At 38.6% G+C, this 15,417-nt stretch overlaps 1 protein-coding gene across 1 annotated transcript in view; it reads right to left on the bottom strand.

Annotated features, from left to right (window-relative positions):
* Positions 1-15,076, bottom strand: part of LOC124147961 (organic solute transporter subunit alpha-like) — a 41,657-nt gene extending 26,581 nt beyond the window's left edge. Inside the window, exons 1-2 of the mRNA XM_048399553.1 lie at positions 15,012-15,076; positions 1,874-1,938 (exon numbers count right to left, since the gene is read on the bottom strand). The gene's annotated coding sequence lies outside the window, so the exon portion shown is untranslated. The remainder of the gene's footprint in view (positions 1-1,873; positions 1,939-15,011) is intronic.
* Positions 15,077-15,417: the final 341 nt, after the last annotated feature.

Here is a 15,417-nt window from a genome sequence, read left to right as displayed (position 1 = left end):
GCATGTGCGTTTCTTTTGTAGTTGAGTATACCTTATATCCTACATTGTTGGTGTCCATTTTGAATATTGAGATAAATATGATCCCAAGGATATAATTAACCATTCCAATAGTTTTATCATGATAAAATTAGTTAAGATAAGACACCTCATTTGTTCTTGTAGCCCATCTAGTATTCGAGATATGATATTTTCTGTTTTTCAAGATGGCAGCCGGCAGCCATCTTGGAATTCAAGGTCAGAATTGCTTCTAATGTAAAAAATAACGATTCCAATGGATTTATCACGTTCAAATTAGTGGAATTAGACACCTTATATGTGTCTGTGGCTGATATTCTTCCATTGATATACTATTTCATGCTATTCAAAATGGCGTCGACGGCCATTTTGAATTTTGCGTTCTGGCAGAGTTAGCCGTCATTTCCCAGAGGGTCATGGGGGCTAATTTTTTAGTTAAACATGTCAGTTAAACAAATCCATCATAAAAAAAAGGTAGGAATAAAGTGGTCACGGATTCCAGGGATATGACTCTACTATAAAATGGATATCTCTCGGAACTAAATATGCCACATCCTGTGTTATCCAGAGTGAACATCTTTCAGACTTTTTACTTAACTCTAGAGGTTGTAGACAAGGCGATGTTATTTCGACATCTTAGTTTTGCTTGTTCCCGACATTATAGGTAAAATGATCCAAAATATTATTATTTTCAGATTAAAATAAAAAATGCAGCAACGAGTGTTTGGGTGATCCTGGTAGTCAGGCTGGTTAGGCTCATCATCAGCTCAGAGCCCTTGCCCCCACTATACGCAGCCCAGACAGCGAATGGGACCTCGCCCAGGAAGCGCTGCCTAGTCAAACCCATCCAGAATTTTTCGGGGAATGTGAAGACTCCAAAACACTGCGTCCTTCTGCATTACTCAGATTGTCAGAAGGGCTGTATTCCTGATAGCAAACCCAGGTACTCTCCCAATGTCAGTCAACAGATTGGGAGTTACCAAACCTAAGGCACCGAGAACAATGGGGAGTCGGACAACTTGGTACTTGGGATGCAAGCGTGACATTTCGAAAGCGACGTCCGCATATTTTCCATGTTTTTTCAACGTTAATCAAACCACGGTCTCCTATTATGATTGGTAAATGTTAGCGATTGAGGGAAGAGCGAGGGTGGTGGGATCTATTATCTGACAAGATTCTTCGTGTATGTATATCAAGTTTTGGGGACAATAGATAGCTTGCAATTTGTCGCTTTTCTACATGTGACTGTGAGGTCATATCTTTTGCGTCACAATGAGCGATATGACGTCATAATGGTGACGCGCGGTGAAGAACAAAAGCTTTGCAAAGCTTGCTTTCAGGGGTGCCCACCTCATCTTAGCAAATCAAGTTGCTGTGCTTGTATGCTTTCAGTGCCTGTCATATGTTCGAGTTAATTATTTCGGTGTAAACAAACTGTTTGAGCATATACAGCGCCAATAAATGCTGTCGGTGATTCTGTAATTCAGATCGACAAGCCACTCAAAACGCTGTACTCAATATATTTGTTAACACCAATGAGTTCTATATTGTCATGTCAGAATGGAGATAAACATACTGTGTTTTCAGTTTAGAGCTAGGTTACCTAAAGATTTAACTGCGTTCTGTTCCAAATTCAATTTAGCGCAGTTAAATCAACAGGCAACCTAGCTCTACATTGAAACAGTATGTTTACCTCCTAATTAACTGCGATTAAAGAATGTGTGTGTGTGTGTGTGTGTGTGTGTGTGTGTGTGTGTGTGTGTAGACTACATAAGTAAATAAACCATCTAGTTATAAGTATTGAATCTAAACCATGTAGGCATTCTGTTACAAAACAAATTTACGTAATATAACTTACCGTCTGGACTGAAATATATTTAGCTGAGGGCAACTTGACCTGGGCCGCGTTGACTGAGCCAGCACCTGGAAATAGTGAAAGGCAACGCTAGGGTGAGGTGGAATAGGATTTTACGTAGCGTTAAAGATTATTACGCTTATACAGCGACGTGTGCGTCCGTGCGCGTGTGCTTGTACTAGTCCGGACTAATGCCGATTTTATGGTGCTTGCCCACTGAGAAGCCATGCTACACTCATACACACTGACTCCGAGCCGACCAGTTCTTGTTTATCCCCTTAATGCCGAACGCCAGATAGGTAACATCAAGTACAATCTTTTAACGTCTTTTGGTAAGATGCGCCCGGGGATCGAACCCCGACCTTCCGCTCTCCTGTCAGACGCTCTATCCACTGGACCGTAGAGGTCGTCAGCGTTGGGAAGCGAGTCTATGCAACAGCGCACTACCTTCCCGTTTCTTAAACACCTGTGGGCGAGAAACCCATTTGAGATAACTGGTATCAAACATATGTGTGAGATCGAATTCCAGGCCCGTGATTGGCTACTCCATGGTGGTGACCTGAGGTCAGATGATGACGGACTACTTTCCTAAGTGTAAGTCATTCATAAGTTGCTCGTGCTTCAGTCGAATGTTGACCTTCGTCGTTGTTGATTAATAATACTAATAAACAAACTCGTCCTCGTCTGCGAGTTTGTTTGTTATTATTATCAGTTACATTATCTGTTGTTATGTCAACGTTATGGTTTTTAAGAGTGTAAACCCTCTAGATGCCACAGCGATACATATGTCTCTCCTCTTCAACCCTCCTATAATACTCGAATAATTAAAGTAGAAAAATAGCACATTAGTGATCACGGGTAACAAATCACTAATCATAATTCTGAAACGTCGCTGATAAGCCTAGAATCGTTCAAAATGTTTTGGAAAATACGCATACACGAACGCCGAAGTGTACGTTCCGCCATATTGGATTGTGTTTACAAAATGCCGGTTATGAGACGCCTATTTGATCAGGTATAGCCTATTTCAAACTCAGCTGCTGTATATGCATCCCTGAATTCCTCATACGTTTTAGAAACAAATAACAAATGGTCTCTGTCACTAATGCAAATTATATAGATGAAATACTGTGCTCGGAAAACTGTAGAAATGTAAACAAAGCAAAATTCAGATTTTACACTGTGTAGCATCTTTAGAGGTTCTTTCGTCTAATTGTTGCATACATTGACTCGATCACGCGTTTGAGAATATTCATGGGAAGAGTATCGTTGCACTAATTATGGAATTTCAAATATATACATTGCAATGGTGTGATAAATTCAACAGAAACCATAAATGTTTCCGTCCTTTGTGACGCCATGACTGACGCAAAATCACGCACAACGACGACGGTAGTTATCTGCATTTCTGACTTATTCTTTTTGTTTCATTGGAAAACATGGTAAACAAATAACAGTACACAGATTGTCAGAATGTTTCTGATTACTTACGTGACACATTTATGTATATACGATCCCTCAAGCAACGAAAATCCTCCTCTGGATATCCCGCGTACTGTTGTCCCTGAACATGCCATTTTGTAAAAGTCGGTCACCGGTAGTGATGTCATACGGAAGTAAACATTGTTGTACATATTTGGTAATTTCTTTGAGGTGTAAACTTTTAACTCGGCATCCAGCGTGTTCTTTGTTTAGTCTAGTTTGCATTATCATCATCGCCTTTGTAATCCACAGATATGGCGGAAACCTTTTTGTGTAGGGTCACATTATTTATGAGTAGTAAGCAGTACCTTGGATGACGTCACTTTTTACTGTGATGTTATATATCAATGCGCTGCTGCTGCCATCATGAGAACAGACAAAATGCATCTATTCGATGTTAAAAAGGTGCGATTTTAGGATTTTAAGACTCGCTTTCGCTCGTCAGATACGTTTTGAAACAACTCGTAAGATAAATGGTATCTGACAGACACTCGTGTAGTAATCTCTATTTATTACCCACGTGTTGAAGATACAGGTGGTAAGATACTAAATCCGTACGTCACACGTGTGTCGTACAAGGTTGACCTTGTTTTATTCGTTTTGATTGGATAACCGTGACCTCTGTCACACCGGGACTACTTTTTTCATTCATAAAAAATCGCGAGACGTCATTCATTTTGCGATTACAAGGCAGAACTGAAGAAATTCATGAGAACGAGAGATATTTACAAACACTTTATTAAACCAAACAAGATAGTCACACGCATCAAATTCGGTTTGCATTCTATATAAGTTATGCATAGAGGTCCTACAGACATATAATCGAGCTAGATCTATAAATCGATTTACAATGTACGACCGCCGATCGAGCGCGTCCCTTGAGCGTGACGCACCCGACCATTTTCGCAACTTTCAATTTGATTTAACGTAAGAGGATAGGCGTGGTGAAATGAAGTCTGTTTAAACTATCTGGACAGATATCTAGACTTACTTGGGATGATCCGGTTGTGCCATCGGTGTCCCCCTTGAAGCGTATTTTGTGGCGCTGTTTCGGGAGGTGTTGTTCATGAATGAACGAACACGACAGCACGACCAGATCACTTAAAGTTCACAGTTCCGATACAAATCATTCGAAAACTCCGTGGAAGTGTGCTTGACTTCTGATTTTGTGGCCCCAAACATCCCAAATGTGAACAGTAACATTCCCTATCTCTAGCGTAAAACGCTGTGAGTGGATCGCGGTTGTCTTTTCTTATTCTGGTGGCGACCTTGCCCTTCGATCTTTCGAAGCTGTCACTGACATGCAAGCAGATTTGAGTTTGTTGATTTTCACGTCTTCAGTATATAAGGGTGGTACAGTTAACATGAATGTCTTTGGCGAACAGTCTGATTTCCCTCTTCCAAAATGGTACGGACATGATATAAATTCAGCTGATAGATCAAGGAAACCGAACCATTTTGATTGCACAGACGGGACCCCGGCAGTGTGATGCGTGTGACTGTTGGTCCGATATTCAAAGCACGGCGCTAATGTGACATTTCAAATTTTCTTATCGGTGTCCTGGGTACTAACAACATGGCGCTTGAATTGCCATAAGTTGAAGACTTTCTTCCAAAAGGAACTTGAGCGTCGGTGCTGGTTTGTTTGCAAACAGAACAGCAGGCGCATGTTGTTAATGCGTATGCATAAACATGTCAACAATGCCCATATTTGGTCATATATCAATATTCATGCGCAACCAGCTTTTGCAACCGGTTTCAGTTTGGTCTGTCAACGAACGAAAGTTGTTATATATTTACACTTAAATATATATTTAACGTGGGTAATAAATAAAATACCACACTCATTCTCGTAAGATACCATTTTCACGAAACTCGTGAACTTTCTATGGTATCTGACCTCGCTTTCGCTCGGTCAGATACCATAGAAAGTCCACTCGTTTCGTAAAAATGGTATCTAACGAGAATGAGTGTAGTATTCTCTATATCTGTACACGCAGATACTAGTATACCTAACGTATGTGCATTTTACGAAAAAGAATAGCATACAGAACATAGCTTTTGAATGACTCTTTATATTTATATGTTTCTGTTATATAAATAATTTTACCATACTGATGATGTGCAACAAGTAACATAAAGCAATGTGCATCTCCCGCGCTGATCAGTGAGGGGTAGTTTTCTTTCATTAACTCCTTTTGCAAACATTTTAGCTGAAACAATAACCCGAACCCGATGCAGAGTACTAAATGAGTAAGCATCACTTACTTGAACACTGACGACTTTATCCTGAGAGAGACACACGGTCCCTTTGTGTTTTGTTGTCATGACCTACGGTTTTTGGTAGCCATTTTTATTTTCCCTCTCAGAGTTGCCGACTTCCACTCTTCAGCGCTGTGACACGGCGAGGTGTTGTATAGCGCAGCGATGGACAGCACTGGATAACGCCAGGCCTGGGCAACTGACCCAGATACTTACTTTGCACGGCTGCCTTTATTTAAAAAGAGAATAGCGCGCTGACACAGAGTGCATGTCTGTTTCATTCGTCATTACTCGGCCGCTCCCAAATACGCACCAATGTTCAGGTCAAATGCGGAAAGTCCTCACAGTTTCGGTAAAATATAATTATATTATATTTTAAAATATTTAAATGTACGAGTATATATATTTCTTAGTTAAAATTGTTAAACCAAATTTTGAAGAAAGTACATCTTTAAATCATATTTTTTTGGCATGAAATATAGAGTCTAGAGTGTATAAATTACAACGACATAAATAAATATTACATGAAATATCGTAGCATTTATGATTACATGAAATTTTTAAATTTAGATTACTTTTCAATGTTAAAACAATGTCACATTAAAAGGCCAATGCTGATACAATGTTTTTTTCAAAGCAGGAACCTCAGATGGCCAATGCTGATACAATGTTTTTTTCAAAGCAGGAACCTCAGATGGCCAATGCTGATACAATGTTTTTTTAAAGCAGGAACCTCAGATGGCCAATGCTGATACAATGTTTTTTCAAAGCAGGAACCTCAGATGGACCAACGTCATGTGTCGGCTGGGATGGTTCTTGATGTCGGCATGATATCTCAGTGGGCTAGCATAATACAACCAACCGTCATTCGTCCGGAGGACTACCAACAGTTGTACTAAACCGTTCACAATTAGTTTATTATTCACAGAAATATGTGCCTGGAACGCAACATGGCTATATAGGTACACTGTTCTTTTGTGTCATGATAAATATAATATTACATATTATACACTTTTCCCTTTCCCCAAGACATATAATTATTATTTATCTGTTGTTGTTACTATTTATTAGTCTACCGCCTGGCCATGCCGAACCGTACCTACAATAATGTTGTGAATGAAGAGTATACAATACTCTAATACAGTATTGAACATCCTTTATACAAATTATACATATATAGTAGCATGTAATATTTCTGTCTCATGTCTGATTACAGTTAAAATGAAAACACTATATATTACACATAATAAATATGACATTATTTGTAGGGGAAATGTGTGGGAACGCAACGTGTCTTCATGGACACTTTTCAGTTTCCTTTCTTTCCTCATACTCGGCCGCTTTGGATCATACTGCATTGTACGTGCCTTTAACAAATTTGCCTCACTGTTTTCATGAGGTCACACATGTAGCACGTGCACTTGTGCTTACGTGATTCAGTGAAATGAAACTTTAGCGTTAGCATGTTAATTCCATGTAGACTGACTCATAGACCGACTGGAAGTACATTAATTTAGCCTAAATATAATGTCATCAGTAATATTAATACAAAAAATATTTCAGAACAGGGAGGGGATAAGTCACATTCAAAACTTCATATCCCCCAAATCATTCAAATAGACAGCGCGTGTTTTTGTGCATAAAAAACAACACTGGGACAGTACGTAGCTTCGTAAATTTTTAATAAAAACATGTCAGACAGCTGTCACTACTATACATGGCTGTTTCTTATGAGAAGTGTAAACATTACGAAAGATGAGCTGATTAAATACAGAAAAAGAGGGTATACAATTGCTAACAATGTCAAGCCCAATAGTCCTTTTAGGAGCCAGTGGGATTCAAGCCCACTAACTTGCGATTACGGAGGTCGAGGGCAGCAAAGAGATAAGAGGATTACCAGTCTTAATGACACCTATCTGACAAACAAGTAGTAGGCCTAGCAACTGCATTTTTCCAACAGTGATAAAAAAGTCACCAGCTGTTCCATGAAGACAATACAGCCTCTGTCTGCACAGACCTTTGTTTACTGAATAAACGTATTGACAAATGTTCAGACTTATCTATTAAGATATTCAACCGACATACTCGCCCATGGTTTCGATAAAATTTCCGGGCTACTTGTCATGGTTTTGTGCTTAACACATATAAATGAACAAGAATGCTGCCTTATATTGATGCATCTTAAAAGCGATTCGACAAAGTAGATGTATACTGTGTGGTACATGACAAAACATGTGTTGGGACCTGATGCACACTTGCTGGTGGGATACAAATGAACCCTGAAGAATCGACGTCACACACACTAGGAACATTGAATATTAACAATATTACACGAATGTTACTGAGCAGGTAGTGAGAGCTCATATCTCAACGCTAAATCAGCAACATTGAACCGTGTATATATTGACGTATCTTACAATATTATTGAAAAATGGAGTTAACTTTCCTTTCAAGAAAAATCATGGAATGGTGATATAGATGCACTTTTACCCAAAGGGTGGTTGACTAACATTTGTTTTGTTCTTTTAATTTTGATTGATAATTTTTACCTAGCAGGAGTTATTATGATTTTTACACTCTTCAATACTGGGCCAGAATCCTATAACCATTGGTCGAAACATTCCCCGATTATACTTATTGGTTTTTCAGGACCTTACCCGTACTATTGATTACCACAGTAAAAATAATTATCAGAGCTCCCGTAATTGCACTTTACTTTTTTACCTATTACCGGGTACATCAAATATTACTTCTGTTTCCTTACAAATACTGATATATAGATCATGCTTTATAAATCAGACACTCTGTTCTAATCGTCCTAACTATATTAATCTCTTCGCGTCTCACTCTCTCTTTGACGTCTTTAGTTAAAAGCCGATTTCATTTTGAATTTACAACTAATGGAAACTTGATGTTAGATTAAGGAACAACATAAAATGAACGAATGACGCTGACGTCATTCGTAACGAACGCCACATACACCATGCCTTAGGTCTTCGACCCGTGAAGATCCGGGGTAGAATAGGTCTTCAACAACCCATGCTTGTCGTTAAAGGCGGCTATGTTTGTTGTTAGAGGCGACTAAAGGGATCGGGTGGTCCGGCTCGCTGACTTGGTTGATGCATGTAATCGCGTCCGAATTGTGTGGATCGATGTTCATGTTATCAATCACTGGATTGTCTGGTCCAAACTCGATTATTTACAGACTGCCGTCATATAACTGGAATATTGCTGAGTCCGGCGTTAAACAACAAACAAACAAAACCTGTCTTTTATTCTTTTTTTGTGTTAGAAAAACATAACACGTAATTATAACATGCTTTATATTTGTATTGTTTAGGATATTACACAATTAAACATATATATATATATATATATAATATATATATATATATATATATATATATGTCTTTAGAGAGATTGTTGTTTAACGCCGCACCAACAAGAAGGGGAGGAGTCTGTACAAGATGTTTATGTATTCATACCAGAGCTCCAGATAAGCTGCGTATTTGCGTAAAATACGCAAACTACATTTGTAAATCACTATAATTTGAGTTGTTTGCGTACAAATACGCATGAATAATAAGATAACCCAATAGGATTACCCAATGTAGCTTTTTCAACTTGCGTACACAATGTTTTACAGATCTCTTTCTTACTGACATGAATAATGCACAAATATGCATCATCTCGTTTGTTATAACTTGTTTCACTGTAATAAAGTTTTACAAAACCTGCAAGAGAGTAATAATTCACTGAATACCCCATCAGACTATCAATACCAAATGTGAATTATAACATGTGAGTAAAATGCTCAATAGCTCAAAATTTATTTGGAAACCCTGGTCTACCACACTCCCACTCAATTGTCTGAAGAACTCCCGGTGAAGGGAAGTGATTAAGCTGGAGACCTAATGAGAAGGTGTCAGCTTGCAAAATAGTGTAAATGTTAATGATGTCATATAAGCCTTGCCCCGTGGGGACCCGGGGTAGAATGTGTCCCCAGCACCCCATTGCTGACCGCAAGAGGCGACCGAATTGGCCATCTGTTTCCCGTGGTTCCCTATGTCGGTAGAGGAAGTGATTCTGATGGCTGTCGGTGCCGGAGCCGGAGCCGTCAACAGCCCTCCTTATTACAACACACCACTTTGACCCTTACTTTGAGTTGACGGGTGGTTGGATGGGCCCGCTCCTATCAATCGGCTGACCATGCCAAGCCCTGTGCGTCATTATTGTCTTACACAAGTTTGTCAAAATGAAATACTTTGTTTAAGTCTTGGCCACATAATGGTCACTAACATTCCAAACGATAGTTTCATTTTCTCATTTCCCTAGATTCGTATGTCCAGAAGGCGGTTCAGGGGCCAATCTGGTACATTCTATTGTTCTGCTGGAGTATGACATTCCTGTATCCCTATGGTGTTCGTTTGCTGGAAGACTGCTGTTGGCGCTCAGGGTGGACAGGGACAGTTTTTATGAACCACAATAATTAAAACCATAGGTAAAAAAACAAAAGCAAAAAAACCCCGGCAACTATCAAAATCTGATTCTGAATTTGATTTGTCTGATTATGAAATAGTGACATGGTTATTGTATTCCACAAGGGAAACTTCCTTGCCCTAGAAGTTAAGCGTGATCGTACTCTAGCTTCATATTCACCATTTCTTTTTGACAAAAGACTTGCTGGTGTAAAGCTGGTGAGTTGAAAGATGTAAAGATTACGTTCTGGTGCCCTTTTGATAGAATGTATCAGAAAAACACAAGCCATCGACTTGATGAATTCCACAAAATTAGCTGATATCCCCGTTAGCTGTTCTGCACACAAGACCCTAAATTTCAGCGAGGGCTTAATCTGTGACCGTGCTCGCAGTCTAGCTTATGAAACCATTGACGACATTGTGTCAGAACTTCGCAGACAAGGCGTGATTGAAGCAAAACGATTCACATATCGGAAATATTTTTTCTCCATCCAACACGTATTTTCTCACTTTTGATGCTACAGTACTACCAAGTTCAATAACCTCTACACCCCACGACCTACTCGTTGTTTCAAATGCCAGAAATTTGGATATTGGCTGAATTCCTGTACACGTGAGGCTACTTGCTTCAGATGTGGTGAGACTGATCATGACGGTAACACCTCTTCTCAGTCATTGAAATGCTCCATCTGTCAAGGTGATCATATGTCATCTTCAACTGACTGCAGTGAATATAAGTTTCAATTCGTCGTGTCAAAAAATAAATATCAACAAAAACATCAGCTACTCCGATGCCAGGAAACCAGCAAGAGCAGTCACATCCGCTAAGAGGGCATCATTATGCTTCTGTAGTTAAACAGTAACAACGACATCAGTTCACTGTCAGACAGATCTGTCATGCACAGTAGGAGAATCTCCAAACCAACAACCGAAAATAACCAACCTCAAACAATCAAAACTACAGAATCCGATAATGTTAAAAGTCCAAGGAAGAAAATTCAAACTGACGGAGTGCCAAAGGCACTAAAAGATCCGGTACAACTCCACAACAACTGTTGGTCGCTCGAGGATATGGATACGGAAGTATCCCTCACATAACATGAGTACTAGTGGCCTATCTCCCAAAAAGAACACACATCATTTAATTTAGTGGAATTGCAGAGGTCTCATGACAAATTTTAATGAGTTTAATGAGTTCCATCTAATAATACAAGACTATACGCTGTCAGCAATCTATCTCCAGGAGACATGTCTTAACCAGACCGACAACTGAATTGCGTCAGTACACTTCATATCATTCATTTTCTCCACCGGGTAATAAACCTACTGAAGGATCTACTGTTTTGGTGAAGCAGGGAGTGATCCACAGCCCTGTGTCACTTCAAACTGATCTTCAAGCTTGTACAGAACGATTTACTTTGCACATAACATCTACGTTGTGCACGACGTGCTTATAAACAAAATAAGCATCAAACTATGTCTCCAAAATTAATTCACGCACACCCGTGTCCAAGGTGTGGAACATGGTTAAAATAATAAAAGATAGTAGTTTAGAATTTGGAAACCAATAATCTCACAAATATTCAATGTGATTTCCGAAAAAATAGAAGTACCATCATTCAGTACTATTAGAATCCTTTGTTAAAATGCTATTGCAAATAAACAATACGTTGAATCAATTTCCGGTTATCAGTTTAACCGACAGGCAATTTTAAGTCCGTGTGGACTGACCATTATAAATCAGGATCAGGGTGTCCTGCAAGGCGGTATTTAGTCTCGCGGTAAATAGTCTGTCAAAGATTTTAAATGATTCGGTAGATGGATAACTTTTCTTGGATGATTTTAACATTTCTTGTCATGGTAAAAATATGCATACAACAGAGAGGCAGTTAACAAATCTGTCCGAACAAAATTCAGAAGTGGTCCTCTGAAAACGGGTTTAAATTTTCTAAATAAGAAAAACTATATACATTTCTGCAAAAAATATAAGCTACATAAAGACCCGGAATTATTTTTGAATGGTACCCCTATCAAATTTGTTAAGGAGGTCAAATTCTTGGGACTCATCTTTGATAGCCATTTAACTTTCTTATCACATATTAAATCACTTAAAGCTAAATGCCTGAAGGCACTCGATTTGTCGAAAGTTATATATATTTCAAAGTGGGGGAAACGCCGTGATATAACTGGAATACTGTTTAAAGCGGCGCTAAACCCAACTCACTCACTCACTCACTCAAATTTGGGAGGAGATCAAACAACCCCCTTACACTTATACAGATCAGTGATCCGTTCAAAATTGATTACGGCTTCATCGTCTATGGTGGGGCATGTAAAAGTAGTTTACAAAAACTAGATACTATCCATCATCCTTTGAGCCTTTTGAACTTCTTCTATTCATAGTCTTATGTGGAGGCGGATGAGCCATCCCTTAAACAACGCTGTCTGAAATTATCCTTACAATATTTTCTAATCAGTCAAATCTAGCTTTTATTTGCAGATGTAATCCTCTCTACGAAGATATTTACAATAAGAATCAAATCTGCCATTTCTGCTTCTTATATTAAATTGCACGATATAGCTCCCACTCAACTTTTCTTCATCGCCTTCATGGCAAATGGTAAGCCAAATGTCGACCTGACATTAACTTAACTTAAGAAATAAAAAACAAACCCACTAATTTATAAACGAGAATACAATGAATTAAGAAACATATGACACTTATACAACTATGTTTACAGATGGATTGGTGGATGGGGGCGCAGTTACTAGTGCAACAGTCATTGGATCCAGAACTATATCTTCACGATTGCCAGATAACATTTTCATATTCACAGCACGAAAATATATCTATAACCAATCCAAACATAAACAATTCATTATTTTTTCAGATTCTTTTCGGTGCCTTCAGGCTATTAAAATCTGTCATTTAAACATCCACTTTAAATCCAAATGTTTGAATTATTGAATGATCCTGCTAGTGGCCAATAAGGCATCGTCTTTTGTCGGTTACCAAACCATGTTGGTATCATTGGGAACACAATGACCGATGCTGCTGCAATAGCAGGACTCAACAAATCTGTGACACCATTTCCCATCCCACACAGTAATTATAAACCTGATGTTAAATAGATGTATAAATGATATGTTACATCCGTCATCTGATGCAAAAGAAGTGGGACACCCAAGTAGTTATCAATAAATTACATGAAATTGAACCAAATATGGGTTACACCTACTTGGGTTGTCAGTCCATATTTGAGGAGTCAATTATTATTGGCCGCAGCAGTTAAACCCATGAATATTTATTGAAAGGTGAGGATCCTCCGTTTTGTACCCCTTGTGATGAAAGAATCACGGTCAAGCATGTCCTGCTTTACTGTATTGATTATCCCATCACAAGGGATAAAATAATTCACCGTTTTAGTCATGCAAATTCTCATTTAATATTGTGCTTTTTAAACGACATAGAATTAATTCATAAATTTGATGTACATGTACATACATGTAGTGTGTCATTTTATATATTGGTAGTGCTAATTAGTATGATTGTTAGTGGCTGTACCCTGGAAAGGGGGGGGGGGGGGGTGGTGTGGTTGAAGTAGCGTACAATTTATTTTCCCCCTAAGAGGGTATGTAAGTTCCACATCATTCGAAGTATTTTTATGCATGCCAGATTTTAAACGTAGTATATTCGTCATTATAATATTTGGCTTAACTGGTAAACTATCGCCAGTGGCTAAAGGATTGTACAAATCATATCGGGCTCCATTTAGGAAGCAAAGGTACTTTTTATATTGTGTTACTGACTATACTTTCTTCATTTTAATGTTCCCAACTAGTTATAAATCAAATCTGTGATATTCTAGTTAGTGTACTGTCCATTGATGTCTGATTAAAATTCAGTATATGTACATATATGTATTATTTATGTATGATTTGTCGTCACGATATGGCTGAAATATTTCTGATGTAACGTTAAATACTAACTCACCCATTCACATGATCCTTGATGGCAAAGGTATCAGCACATGTGAAAATAAAATAACGTGAACCTAATATTTCAAATGTTGGAAACATATGATCATCTAGTTTTAGTACCGGTAATAGGAGCATATAAAAGCTATTCAAATACATGTCCTTGACATACGAAATGATACATAACTTTCTAAGGCATGAAAACATTTGAAAACTTACAAATTTACAAATGTGTTTCCACCTAAGGAAATGTCCATATTTCTAACCCAAGTAGACATAGAATAGAATCGGAAATTTCAGCACCTATTTCAACTAATAGGAATGCATTGGAAACAATCCATAATCAAGTATATACTGGGGGTATCAACTTCTGAATTTATGCTTGGATTTGGTTTGGTTTGTTTGTTATTTAACGCCGGACTCAGCAATATTCCAGTTATATGACGGCGGTCTGTAACTAAACGAGTCTTGAACAGACAATCCAGTGATTGACATCATGAGCATCGATCCACGCAAATGGGATCGATGACATGCATCAACCAAGTCAGCGAGCCTGACCACCCGATCCCGTTAGTCGCCTCTTACCTCAAGCATAGTCGCCTTTATGCTTGGAAATGTCTGCAAGGGCGGTCATAGCATTCATGACAATGTTGCATGTACATACGACAATACACGTTGATCATATGTATCAAAGGTGTTGCTTCATATGAAATAAACGCCCAAAGTTAGTGCATTTCGGAAACATATGCAAATCCGGTCATAGCATGCATTTCCTTATGTATTTGCGTTTGTTTCCATGGTGTAAACTCCGTCTTTTGGTCCTGTGATAGATCTTTCACTCGTCATGTTAAATTTGATAACCCAAATTGCTCACCCAATTAACTTTTATCAAGGACCCGAGTCTGACTATTTCCCTGTTGTGCACACAATCAGCTACTCACAGTTTTGGCAGAGAGACAGGACACCGATGTGCGAAGGGACTTGCGATCTGAGCGAGTTCTCGCCGTGACACATGAATTTATTTGGAGATTTAATCTTGAGATTACGTGACATGTGAAAGACAGTAAGTAAGACTTTATGTTTTTCTGCACCTACTTGAGTGTTGTATTCATAGGTCATATTGAACCCATGAGAATACTTTATCATAACATATACATATATGTCAAACGCGTGTCTAACGTCTTATGGGAACAATGAATCTTAGCGTGTTGTTGTTTAACGACCCACTTAGCAACATTCAAGCTATATGACGACGGGTTTTAATAATCGAATCTAGACCAGACAATCCAGTGATTGACATTATGAGCGACGATCCACGCTGTCGGGGCAAGTCTATACACCATCAGC

Source organism: Haliotis rufescens, unplaced genomic scaffold, assembly GCF_023055435.1.
Source record: "Haliotis rufescens isolate VD_foot unplaced genomic scaffold, xgHalRufe1.0.p SCAF_2, whole genome shotgun sequence".
Taxonomy (NCBI): Eukaryota; Metazoa; Mollusca; class Gastropoda; order Lepetellida; family Haliotidae; genus Haliotis; species Haliotis rufescens.
This window is presented reverse-complemented; position numbering and strand designations above follow the sequence as displayed.